Genomic DNA, 14,199 nt, shown 5'->3' with positions numbered 1-14,199 from the left:
CCTCCAGAGACAAGTAAGACAACAAAGTAACAAAGTTATAAGAGCCCAAAGAAGTAAATGATCTATTACCCCCAGGACTAAGGGAGAGAGTTGCCATGAGAAAGAGCATAACAGAGGGTATATATTTTGAACTGAGCATAGAAAGATGCCTAGGATTTGGGGAGGTGGAAGGAGGGAGGAAGAATTTTGTGCATGAGTCATGGAATCAACAGAGGCATAGAGGGGTATGTGGTTTGTTCGGACCCTCAAAGGTATAGCTTTCCCTGCAGGCTAGGAGCCATTCTGATATTTTGAAATAAAAAAAGCTCATGCCCTTGGTTCCAAAGTCATCAGTGCTCCTTTGCCTTCTGCCTTTCATCGAGTGCACCAGTGTGGCATGTGGCACAGCCAGGCAGGAGCAGCCCTGCTCGGTGCCATCTGTAAGTATTCCTACTGTGCCACCCTTTCAGAGCATTAAAATCTTAACTGCTGTAAATGATTTGGGGTCCACTTGACCGAGATTCATAACTCCTGAAGGGGTTCTTTTATTTGAGGTTATATAAACATGACAGAAACTGTTAGATGAAAATGACTGAATCCATACAACTGAATGAATGTATATACTACGCTTTGTATGGTTAAAGTTATCTCTACAGTAAACTTGAAGCAACACACAAGGTGCGTTTATGATTAATTCCAATCCCTTCTCAATAAAGGAGTTAGTGAAACTCTGCCTGGTTTTTCTCAGCTTTGTCAGGATCCTCTTCTTTCTTCCTCCTGATTTTCCTCGCCTGCTAATCCTATTCTGTGTCCTAGGATAACATTCCACAAGCCTACACTGGACTTGACCCTTTCATATATTAAGTTGTTAAGTAATTGCAAACAATTATCCTTTTTCTACCTGCAACTTTTTAAGTCCTCCATTTAAATAAATACAAAGATAACCATTATATTTTTATAGTTCCAGTTCTTGCTATCCTATTTTGGAACTGTGCACATATGTGCCGTGCTGGAACACAGGAAATTTAGCATCTGTTGTTACCCCAGGAATGGCTTCTTCCTCCCCTGATTTTCTAAGTGATGGTAGAAGAGGTTCTATGGGGGTTTTCATCAGGATAAACTTGACTTACAGGTCGAGCCCCCCGGAGCTTGAGTAGCGTGCCCTGTAGCAGTCACAGACCATTCTGACTCTACATGCGCTGCAGCAGCACCAGGGAACCCCAGATGGTGCAGGGAATTACTTAGGCTGTGTGACGTCAGGGCCCGTCCCCAACAGATCTCTTCTGCCCAATGTCATTTCTTCCCCTTCTTCTGGCCTAAAATCCCTGCTACTTAAGCCAGTGGGTGAGGGAGGGGGAATCACCTTGTAATTTTTATTAAAACCTTGTTATATGCCATTTAAACTTGCCTTTTTTTTTTTTTTTCATGTTAGGTCTAATAGAAGCTGGAATTTCAGCAACTTTAAAACCCTTTAAAAGAGATGAGTCTGGAACAGAGTCCATGCTGAAAAAAACATAAAGTTTAAGACCTGAATGGGACTTAAGAAATTATCTAGCTCGAGTTCAACCTTTTTTAGCTAACAGGTTAAAAAAGAATTAAAAAAGCAAAAACAAAAACCAAAAACGCCAAGACTCCTTTTCACATGTTTCTGGACTTCACATGCTAATATTTTGTAAAGGATTTCTGGGTCTATATTCAGGAGGAACATCACTCTAGCCTTCTTTTCTTGTAACGTCTTTGTCTAGTTTTGGTATAAGGGTGATTCTGGTCTCATAAAATGAGTTGGCAAGTGTTCCTTCTTTCTCTATTTTCTGAAAAATTTATGTTGAATTCATATTATTTTTTCCTTGTTTGTTAGAATTCATATGTAAAACTATTTGGGCCTGGAGTTTCCTTTATGGGAAGATTTTAAATTAAAAATTCAACTTATAGGATAATTACCATAGTATAATAGGTACTATATAATAGGGCCATTCAGGTGTTCTACTTCTTTTTGTGTCAATTTTGGTAATTTATGTCACAAGGAATTTGTCTATTTCACTTAGGTTATCAAATTTATTTTGATAAAACTATTCATAATATTTTTATTATCCTTAGTATCCTTTTATCTCTAAGTTCCATAGTGATTTTCTATCTTTCCCAAATTGGCAATTTGTGTCTTCTGTCTTCTTTTCCAGACTAGGCTGAACAATATCCCATTGTATGTATGTACCTCGTTTTCTTTACTCACTCGTTCACCAATGGATATTTAGGTTGCTTCCATGTCTTGGCTACTGTAAATAAATGCCACAACTAAGGGCGTACAGATATCTCTTCAAGATCTTGATTTCAGTAAACCTTTTCCTTTATATTTGAGTACACTTTCTTTGTACAGCTTGTCTTTTATTTGAACTGTCCAGACTTTTGGGCAGCATGGGGGACTGGCGGGGAGGGTGCTAGTGCCTCTTTATCCTAACACTTGCTCCTCTTCCCCCATCTGTATGTCAACATATCTAGCACTTGCTTTTAGCCTGAGAGTTTCTCAGCAGGTATGATGTCCAGGTGAATTAATTCAACCTGCACTAATGACAATATTTGTTTTTTCCTGAGTACACTGGGCCCTAGAGGACATCAGGTGTGGGTTGCTCCAGCTGGGCACATTCTTGAATCTATATGGTGCAAAGGATAAGACATCAGCCTGGCTTTCCCAAAACTAAGAAAGGCTCTGCTTCTAACCAGCTATGGGCCCCTTTGCAAGTTTTTGACATCCCAGGGCTCACTGCCCTTGACTGTAAAATGGGGAGATTGCACCAAGCTACCTCTATTGCCCCTCCCAGCTCTCATCTTCTATGGGGCTATTGATTCTTTTGAAGGATCATTATAGGTAAATAGGAGGGAACATGAACTAGACAAGTTCTGAGAACCAGCTTAAAAAGTGCTATGGGGTCGCCAGAGCGAGAGGATGAGCTGGGTCTCATCTGCCCCAATGTAATGTAGGCTTCTTTTTCCTACTGATTTTGACTCAGTAACATCTGTGACAACAGGTCCTTGCCAAGGTAGTTTGAGGTTGACACCAGTACATCACTGGAGATTGGATGGACTGGGTTCTGTGTCTCCTTCCTCCTTTTTTCTTCTCACTCCATCCCTGCCCTTGCCCCACTGGAACTGTGCATGCACTTGTTGAAAAAAGCCCTAGGAAAGTGCAGGTTCCTTAGGCCCTGAGTTAAGACCCCTTGGAAAAGTCAAATTACCCAAGGAGCTTCTGAGTTGCCCTCTCTAACAAGGCAGCCACTAGTCATGTATCTATTGAGCCTGTGAATTCTGGCTAGTCTTAACTGGAATGTACTGTAAGCATGGAATACATACCAGGCATGTAAGACTTAGCATGAAAAATATATTAAATACTTGTTGATAATTTTTATATCAATAGCATCTTGAAGTGATAATACTTTTATATATTGGGTTTAAATTTAACATTAAAGTCAATTTCTCCTCACTGTTGGTTGGAATGAAATTGGTGTAGCCACTGTGGAAAACAGTATGGAGTTTCCTTAAAAAACTAAAAACAAAGTTACTGTACAATCCAGCAATCCCATTCCTGGGCATATATCCAAAAAAGATGAAAACTCTAAGTAGAAAAGAAAGTGCACCCCAATGTTTATAGCAGCTCTGTTTACAATAGCCAAGACATGGAAGCAACCTAAGTGTCCACTGGCAGATGAATGGATAAAGAAGATGCAACGCATGCACACACGTGCACACACACACACACAGTGGAATATGACTCAGCCATAAAAGAAGAATGAAATAATGCCATTTGCAGCAACATGGCTAGAGCTAGAGATTATCATACTAAGTGAAGTTAAGTCAGACAGGGAAAGACAAATACCATATGATATCACTTATTTATGGAATCTAAAAAATGGTACAAATGAACACATTTAGAAAACAGAAACAGACTCTGAGACAGAGAAAGCAATCTTAGGGTTACCAAAGAGGAAGGGGGGGACAGATAAATTAGGACTTTGGGATTAATAGATACACACTACTATATACAAAATAGATAAAAGAAGGACCTATTGTGTAGGCAGGAAACTATATTCAGTATCTTGTAATAACCTATAATGGAAAAGGATCTGAAAAAGAACATATATATAAGTTAGTCACTTTACTATACATCTGAAACTAACACATTATAAATCAACTATACTCCAATTAAAAATTTTTAAAGTTAATTTCTCCTGATTCTTTTTACTTTTTTAATGAAACTACTAGAAAATTTTAAATTATTCATATGGCTCACTTTATATTTCTGTTGGACAGCATTGCTCTCTAGAGTATCAAATTTAATACCTTTTGGTGATAATAGTAAATCTATTTATAAAGGGGAACATCTGTAATTGGATACTCATTACTCATTATGTAACTTCAGGGACTATACTGAGTTTTTTTCACCCCTCTCTCTCATAGAAATTTTTAAAACTGATGTATCAAAACCCAATGAATGAATCTTTTCATATTTTTCTCCTTTTTCTAGCAAATCCCTGGAGATCTTTGGGGAGGCTGGTGATAGCAGGACATTGGATGTGTTAGCAGAGAGTGAGCCTTTGGGTACATTTGGATCTGTTTGTTACTCAAGACGGGGACATTCGGTCAGGAGCCAGTTGTTCATTTAGAAAAGGAATTGCCAAAGCACCTGTCTACACCGCTAGCTTCCCCACCCGTACTTTGCTGAAATTAAGCACACACGCGTTTACTTGCGTGTGTTGTACATCGCTGTCAGGCAGGTTCCTCCTGGCTGCTTTGCCTTCATCATCACCATCGGTGTTGTTTCTCTTTCACTCTCTGCGTCTTGCAAATCTTCGAACCAGGCACTTGTTTCTCTCGCAGCAGCTGCTTCAGAAATGACAGGAAAGGAGTTCATAACCTACATTTTCATCTCAAAGTGTTTTGAATCTTGAATGTGTGGAAAACTAGGAGGTGAAGGGCAGGGCTCTAGAGGATGAGCGTAGGAAAAAGCATTTCTAATTATCTGATGAAGTGTTTGGGGGTGGGGTGGGGGAGGGAGGAATTCCCTGGTGGTCCAGTGGTTAGGATTCAGCACTTTCACTGCAGTGGCCCAGGGTTCAATCCCCTGGTCGGGGGACTGAGATCCTGAAAGCCACGTGGCGCAGCCAAAAAAAATAAGTGTTTGGGGCTAGAATGACTTCTGTTTCCAGAAAGAATTCTCCAAATGAGAAGTGCTAACTGGCTCTCATTTTTGTTCAGGACCACTGCCTTGGGTGAACAGAAACCCTGTGGGGAGATGTCTGTTTCCCAGCAACAGGGAATGGAAATAGCACATAGTTAGCTGGCTCCATCTCCTCCTCTGTGCCCCCATGAGATGCTGTTCACTCCTCCATCACAAACTTCCAGGGCAAAGCAGGCATGGGCTCTATGCCATCCAACAGTTCATTGCTGGACACCCCCAAAGGAGACACTAAACAGTGAAAAAGAGGTAGAATTTTTAATATACAGTTGCTGAGAATTTGGAAATTGTTATACAACAAAGAGTTATATCTGGTAAACCAAGAAAGAAAAAACCATGCGATCATAAAAAATGATCCATCAGAAGACAGAAAATAAAGAGAAAAGAAAAGAAGAAACAGATGGGTAGTAAAAGACAAATAGCTATGTGACAGATTTAAACCCAACCAAATCAATAAATATATTAAGTGTAATCAAAAAGAAAGCAAATGTGGACTTCCTAGGTGGCGCAGTGGGTAAGAATCCGCCTGCCAATGCAGGGGACACGGGTTCAATCCCTGCCCCAGGAAGATACCGTATGCCGTGGAGCAACTAAGCCCATGCACCACAACTATTGAGCCTGTGCTCTAGAGCCCATGAGCCACAACTATTGAGCTCATGTGCTGCAACTACTGAAGCCCACGTGCCTGGAGCCTGTGCTCTGCAACAAGAGAGGCCACTGCAATGAGAAGCCTGCGCACCACAAGGAAGAGTAGCCCCTGCTCGCTGCAACTAGAGAAAGCCCGTTGTGCAGCAACGAAGACCCAACACAGCCAATAAAATAAATAAATAAATAAATAAATGAATAAATTTATTTTAAAAAGGAAAGCAAATGAAATCTAAAGTAAGCAGAAGAAAAAATAGTATTGGAGCAAAAATTAATAAAATAAAAATAGAAAACAATAGAAAAAAATCTCTGAAACCAAAAGTTGCTTCTTTGAGAAGATCAATATAATTGATAAATCACTAGCTAGACTGGTCAGGAAAAATAATGTCACAAATTACCAATATCCAGAATAAAAGCAGTTACTTCACCACAGATTCTTTAGATTTCAAAAAGATAGTAAGAGAATATCATGAGTAACTGTTTGCCAATACATTTGCAATTTAAATGAAATGGGCAAATTCCTTGAAAGAAACAAAACTCACTCAAGAAGAAATAGATAACCTAAATAATCATGTATATCTATTGGAGAAACAATTTTTAATTAAAAACTATACCTCAAAGAAAACAACAGGCTCAGATGGCTTCACTGGTTGAATTCTATCAACCGCTTTAAAAAGAAATAATATAAATTCTAGACAAACTCTTCCAGAAACCTGAAGAAGAGGAAATACTTTCCGACTCCTTCTTGGAGATAAATGTCACCCTAATAGATACTAAAACCTAAGATATTACAGGAATAGAAAACTACAGAGCAAAAATTCTCAATGACGTTTAGCAAATAGAATCCAACAATATATAAAATAGATAATGACTAGGTGGAGTTTAACTCCGGAATGCAAAGTTAGGTTAACATTCAAAAATCAGTCAATGGGACTTCCCTGGCAGCACAGTGGTTAAGAATCCTCCTGCCAATGCAGGGGACACGGGTTTGACCCCTGGTCTGGGAAAATCCCACACTCTGGGAGCAACTAAGCCCGTGCGCACAACTACTGAGCCTTTCCTCTAGAGCCCATAAGCCACAACTACTGAGCCTGCATGCTGCAACTACTGAAGCCCGTGCACCTAGAGCCCATGGTCCCCAAAAAGAGAAGCCACCGTGATGAGAAGCCCACACACCGCAACAAAGAGTAGCCCCTACTCGCTGCAACTAGAGAAAAGCACATGAGCAGCAACGAACACCCAACCAAGTCAAAAAAAAAAAAAGAAAAAAGAATCAGTCAATGTAATTTACTCTACTATGGATATTTCTTAACAACAATACAATCATCTGAACATATGCAAGAGAAGAATTTTGTGAAATCCAGTATCTATTCCTGACGGCTGAGAGTCTATCTGCTGTGTTGAAAGAACAGCAAGTTCAGTGGGGCTGGTATGGAAGGAATACGGGCGAGAGTATGTGGGGATAAGATCAGAAAAGGGGCAGGGGAAGGTCATATAGGATCTTGTAAAGACTCTGGCATGTTCTTTCTCTCAGTGACATGAAATGCCACTGGGGGGATCTGAGGAGAGGAGTGATTTGAGGAGAGGAGTGATGTCATTCTGATTTAAGTGTTAACCAGATCACACTTACTGCTGTACTGGGAATAGACTTGGAGGAGTTGAGGACAGAAGCAGAGTCTCTATTGGGGGGGTGGGAGGGGCGGTTTGTGGTGAGGCATGTGATAGATGTCAGTGGTCTGGACAAGGACGGTGGTGGAGATGGTGACGAGCGGTGTTAGGATTCTGGATTCTGTTTTGAAGGACTGAGTTGAGCCAAAGATGATCCCCACATTTTTGTCCCGAGCAAATGAAAGGGTGGTGCTAGCATTCACTATGATGGGGAAGACCACAAGAACAGAGGGTTCCAGGGAGGAGGGGGACTGGGGATCAGGAGATTGATTCTGAGTATATTAGATGCTTAAGTGGAAATGTTACACCAGGAGTTAGAAAGACAAGTCTGCAGAAAGAAGTCCAAGATGAAAACAGAAGTTTGAAAGTCATCAGTTTATGAATGCTATTAACACCCAGTAGCAGGCGAGATAACCAAGGGAGTGAGTATCGATAGAGAAGAGGTCTAAGGACTGAGTTCTGGGCACCCAACACTTAGAAGTTGAGGAGATGAGAGCCTGCTTCCCTTGGGATGTTAGCCTTTAGTGTATGCCAGGCACTGTTACAAGCAGTTGGCACTTTATAGCTCATTTAATGCTCAATCTGTAAATTAAGTACTATTATTATTCGTACTATAGATTGGTGAAACTGAGAGACAGAAAGTTTAAGTAACTTGACCAGGGCAAGAAATATTGTAAGACTAGAAACAAACAATATTGAAGGGAAGACAGCAGGACTCAGACATACTGAGATGAAGACCAAGGCAAACTGACTTATACTCTATACAGGCAAATGGAATGTGCTAAAAAAAAAAAAAAACTGCTTACGTTAAATTTTTTCAAGAATAAAATCCATGGCAATCATGCAAAGATGTTAAAGCAAAAATAGAAAGGAAGAAACATAGTGTAAATGGACTAGTGAAAGATCCATTCTGGAAGATAACACAACCTTAAGAAACAGGAAAAAATCCAAGTATTTTGGATTAAGGGGGAAAAAATAAGAAAAACACGAATTCAATGTAACAAATGAAAATAATCAGATGAGACAGTAAAATGAGATGAAGAATGGTCATTATAGAGCTAAGAAAAAATTGAGGTGCAAAAATAACAATTACAGAGTTAAATAATTTTGAAAAAGCAAGAAACAAAAGTAACATACCTAAATACTAAATCCATCCTATTCAGGAAAACGAGATAATTCACAAAAAATGCACAGGTTAAAGACAAAGCTGAAGAGATGAGGAGGAAGATAAAGATATGGAGGATAGAAAATGATCTGACATATGGGTCCCCCTGCCCCCAAAGGAGATACTACAACACGTGAAACAGAAAAAAAATATTTACTAATATGAAAGAAAGGAAGAAAGGACTGTATCAGGAAACTGAAAGGGCACCTTGGGTTCTGGGAAAAAGTGATACCAAGTATGTAACCCTGAGATGTATTTTGATGAATTCACCACACCTCAGAATCAAAGAAAAAGGTCTTACAAGAGTGACTCACTTACAGTGAGGGTGAATCAGGCAGCATTTAATGCAAGAAGATGGAAGAACAATGTCCACAAAGCTCTGAAGAAAAGAAAGTGGGACTAAAGAATTTTTCACCAAACAAGTTATTGTTAACACAGAGGCAATAGACAATGTCAAACATATAAAAAGTCAGGGAACATAATATCCACAAACCCTTCTTGTAAATAAAAATGAAACACACTTAACCAGAGATGAATCAAATGAGTTGGGAAATGAACTGCTTCTGGCATTAGAATTCTTCTTATAGAGGGAATTTTCCTTAGGAAAAAAATACTTTGATAAGATTATGAGGATACTATAGTATTTCCCATATTCACAGACTTTTCCATATTTGTGTAACATCTCCACTGTTTTTTACTTAATATGTTTCTGTAAAATAACTCAGTTTTTTAATTTAGATTTATTTGTTTAAAAAAGAAACTTGCTTTTATAAGCCTAAGAGAAAAATTGGCATCGCTTACAATAAATAGAAGATAGCCAAGCATAAAAATAAATGCAATGAAACCAAAACAATGTTATTAATATCTAGCCAGATACTCCTGCCAGTTTTCAAAGAGCTGAGCCTGAAGCCTGCTTTCTCTTCGATAAAAAGGAAGAATGGTGTTAAATGTCACGTGCCTCTTCCCACAATACTGAGACTTTCGCTTTGACTATTGAGCATTAGTAATAAACAGAGTGTCATGTCTCATCGTGTGATTCCGTTTAATTTAATGCCATGTCCTCATATCACCTAAATCTCTCGCTTTGGGAAACACAGGTAGAGGAGGATGAGATCCTGTGATCACAGCAAATGGAAAATCATCCTGCCTGGGACAGTAAGAGCAAACTGTTTTTGCTCCTCCTAAGAAAGAAAAGACATAAAGGAAAGGAGAATGGTTGTATGTCTCCTAGGACAGCTGTAACACATTGCCGTAAACTTCTTGGCTAGAACAACAGAAGTTTGTTTTCTTGCGGTTTTGGAGGCCAGAAGTCCAAAATCAAGGGGTAGGCAGAGCCGCGTTCCTTCCGAAGTCTCTAAGGAAGATCCCTTCCTGGCCTCTTCCGACTTCTGGTGGCTCCGGGCGTTTCTCAGCTTGTGAGCGAACAACCCCCATCCCTGCCTCTGTCTTCACACGAGCTTCTCTTCCTTATTCCTATGGGTCTCTCTTCTGAGGATCTTTTCTAGGGACACTTGTCATTGGATTGGGGCCCACCCTAAGTCCAGAAAGATCTCATCTCAAGATCCTTAACTTAATTACATCTGCAACGTAATTACATCTTAAACATGATTTTTTTCCAAGTAAGATCAAATTCACAGGTTCCACAGAGGTTGGAACATATCTTTTGGAGGTCATCATTCACTCCCCTACAAGAAGATAAAAGCATCAGTGTCATGCTTTTAAGATGGGAATTTGGATGAAATTTCTTGGCAGCTAGTCAGCAAAATGATAATTTGAACATGGGGATGTCAAATGTTCCATTTGAAATTACTTAAATTGCTGTAATGTAAAACCCTCCTCTCTCTTTCCTTAAATTGTTAGTCAGGCTTTTGCAAACACACACCCGTACGCACAGACTCACACACACACTTTTTTAAACTCTCCTGTTTGTATGTATGTATGAATGTATGTATGTATATTTTTATTCAAAAAGGATTATAAGAGAGAACAGTTGTATACCAACAAATTGAAAAACCTAGATTAAATGGACAAAGTTCTAGAAACACTACCAGGAATGAATCATGAAAAGAAAGAAAATCTAAATAGACCTATAACTAGTAAGGAGATTAAATCAGTGACCAAAAACCTCCAAACAAAGAAAAGCCTTAGACCAGAGGGCTTCACTGGTGAAATCTATCAAATATTTAAAGAAGAACTAACACCAATCCTTCTCAAACTCTTTCCAAAAAATTGAAAAGAAGAGACACTTTCTAACTTATTCTATGAGGTCAGCATTACCAAGGCAGATAAAAGTATCACAAGAAAAGAAAGCTGCAGGCCAATATTTCTTATCAATATAGATGCAAAATTTTTTCACAGAACACTACCAAACCAAATTTAACAGCATATTAAAAAGATAATTCACCATGAACAACATAGATAATTTGGACTTCACTAAAATTTAAAAAAATTTTGTGCATCAAATGATGCTATCAAGAGCATAAAAAGACAACCCACAGAAAGGGAGAGAATATTTGTAAATCATATATCTGAAAAAAGTTTCCTATCCAGAATATATAAAGAAATCCTACAGCTGAATAACAAAATGATAATTCAAAAATGAGTAAAAGACTTAAACATTTCACCAAAGAAGATATGCCAGTTTCACATAAACACATGAAAAGATGCTTAACACTCTCGTCATTAGGATGCAGTCAAAACCACAATGAGATACCACTTTGCATCTACCAGGATGGCCATAATTTTTTTTCTTTTTCTTTTTTTGGCCGCACTGCGCAGCTTGTGGGATCTTAGTTCCCCCATCAGGGATCGAACCCACGCCCCCTGCATTGGAAGCACAAAGTCTTAACCACTGGACTGCCAGGGATATCCTATAGCCACACTTTTTTAAAAACAGAAAATAACAAGGGCTGGCAAAGATGTAGAGAAATTAGAACTACCATGCACTGCTGGTGGGAATGTGAAATGGTGCAGCCACTGTGGAAAAAAATTGGTCATTACTCAAAAATTTAAACATAGAGCTACCACATGACCTGGCAATTCCAGTCCTACATATATACTGAAAAGAAAAAAAAAAAGAAAGAAAGAAAGGAAAACAACAGGGACTCAGATACTTGTATGCCGATGTTCATAGCAGGATGGTTCACAATAGCTAAAAGGTAGAAATGATCCAAATGTCCATCAGCTAATGAACTCATGAGCAAAGTGTGGTATACCCATACAACAGAGCATTACTCAACCATCGAAAGGCGTGACATTCTGATACATGTTGCAACCTGGATGAACCCCGAAGACACTAGGCTAAGCCAAATAAGCCAGACACAAAAAGGACAAATATTGCATGATTTCACTTACATGAGTGTGTAGAACAGGGAAATTGGTAGAGACAGAAAGCAGATTAGAGGTGACCAGGAGCTACGGGAAGGGGGGATGGGTAGTTATTGCTTAATGGGTACAGAGTTTCTGTTTGGGATGATAAAGACTTTTAGAAATATTTAGAAATAGATAGTGGTGATGGTTGCACATGTGAATACAGTTCATGCCACTGAATTTGTACCTTTAAAAATGGTTTGAAAGGCAAACTTTATGTTATATTCCCACAATAAAAATTAAAATAAAAACAAATCGTGATCGTCCTCCACAGCAATAAAAAAGAAGGAATTGCTGATACACAAAATAACTTGAATGAATCTCAAAAAAAGTAATGTTAACTGAAAGGAGACAGGTATCAAGAAGCCTAGAGAAAAGAAAGACTCTGGTGCAATATGATTCAGGAAAAATCCTCCTGGCGGAGGCTGCGGGTGGGGAGGGATTGAATACAAAGTGGCATGAGGGAACTTCTGAGGGTGAGGAAAATGTTCTATATTTTGTTTATGGTGGGGCTTGCATGACTATCTACATTTGTTAAAGCTCATTGAACCGTACACCTAAAAAAATTCATTTTGCTCTATGCGAATTACATTTCAATACCTGATTTTTTTTTTTTTTTTTTTTTTTGGCACACAGGCTTCATTGCTCCGTGGCATGTGGGATCTTCCTGGAGCAGGGATCGAACCCATGTCCTCTGCATTGGCAGGCGGATTCTTAACCACTGCACCGCCTAGGAAGCCCCTACATTTCAATACCTGATTTTTAAAATACCCCTTGCAGAGATGCCGACCCAGGCTGGCGGAAAGCCACAGGTGCGCTAGTCCAGTCTCAGCTGTTAACCTGTTCCTGCAGTTTGATTCTTCTCCCGTGCAGCCCAGCAGCCATGCCCGCTGATGGCTGTGCATTTGAAAGCTCTTGGCTGGATGGCAGTTTTTTATTTCCAACAAATCTCTAGGTTGGGGAAGCTTCCAGCTCTGGAAACTTGGCGAATGGGGACCTGCGAGCCGGTGATGGAGGAGACAGGGAGGTGATGTTTGGTTGGAGGCTGGAGGCCATGGACCCAAAGGCAGAGCAAGGCAGGGAGACAGATGAGGAGAAGGGGCCCTGAGTCCCCCCTTCTTCCTTTCATAGTCCCTCTGCTAAAAAAGGGGAAATTCCTCTTTTCTGACAATTATCCTGCATTAAAAGAGTCTCTGGCAGCGGCTCCCCGCAGTCAGGCGAGGAAGCACGGTCCCTCCTGCCTGAGGTGTTTGTGTCTCTGACACCCTCGGAGTGAAATAGACACGCTCCTGGTGGCAGGCCCGTCACTGACGCTGTGCTCGAATCCTACCACACGGCCCAGGAACGGTCACTGCCTGTTACCCTGCCAAAGGGGCCCGTCCAGGCCTGTCCCTTGTTTCCTCTCCCCTCCTAATCTTGCCAGCCCAGCAGGGGTTGTTGGGGGCAGGCCACGGGCTTGCCTCGCCATGGGAAACAGCTCTCCCACTGGTCCCAGCCAGGAAAGGTAATTGCCTTGGGAGAGTTGTACTCAGCTCCGGCGGGCGTGGCAGGAAACTCAGCCCACTCTCCCAGCACTGCTGGCTCTCGCTTCCAGATGCACCTGGGGACCTGGGATACCTCAGGGGCAAACTGGAGAAGGGGAGGGAGGGAAATGAGTGAATGCCAGGGAGCATGGCACTTTCCATGGTGAGCAGAGAGACTGATGAAGAGTTTGCTTGACTTGGTCTGCATCCAACACCACTGAGTTTAGAACGGACCTTGGAAATAACTCAAGCCAACCATCTCATCCACGGCATCTTACTCCTGAAGCAACCGCAGCCTAGAGGGGTGACCTGATTTGCCCAAAGTGTCGTGGCGGGTGCCTGGCACATTCAGGACTGGAATGAGCTCTCCTGGTGGATCCTGTCTCACCTCAAAACCTCCAGTGGCTCCCTTTTCTCCCTGAGTAAAAGCTGAGGTCTTTACGGTGGTCTCCACAGCCCTCTCCACCTGCATCCCTCCTTTCGCTCCTTCCCCTGTGTCCCCCCCCTCCTCCCCCACAGCTGGTCCCGAGCACCACAAGCGAGCTCCACAGCACCACTAGCTCCCATCTCCTTCAAGTCTTAGCTGAATCTCACCTTTCTAATGAGGCTTCTCCCGACACCGC

This window comes from Hippopotamus amphibius, chromosome 9, assembly GCF_030028045.1.
Source record: "Hippopotamus amphibius kiboko isolate mHipAmp2 chromosome 9, mHipAmp2.hap2, whole genome shotgun sequence".
In the NCBI taxonomy this organism is placed as follows: domain Eukaryota; kingdom Metazoa; phylum Chordata; class Mammalia; order Artiodactyla; family Hippopotamidae; genus Hippopotamus; species Hippopotamus amphibius.
Note: the sequence above shows the minus strand (reverse complement) of the source record.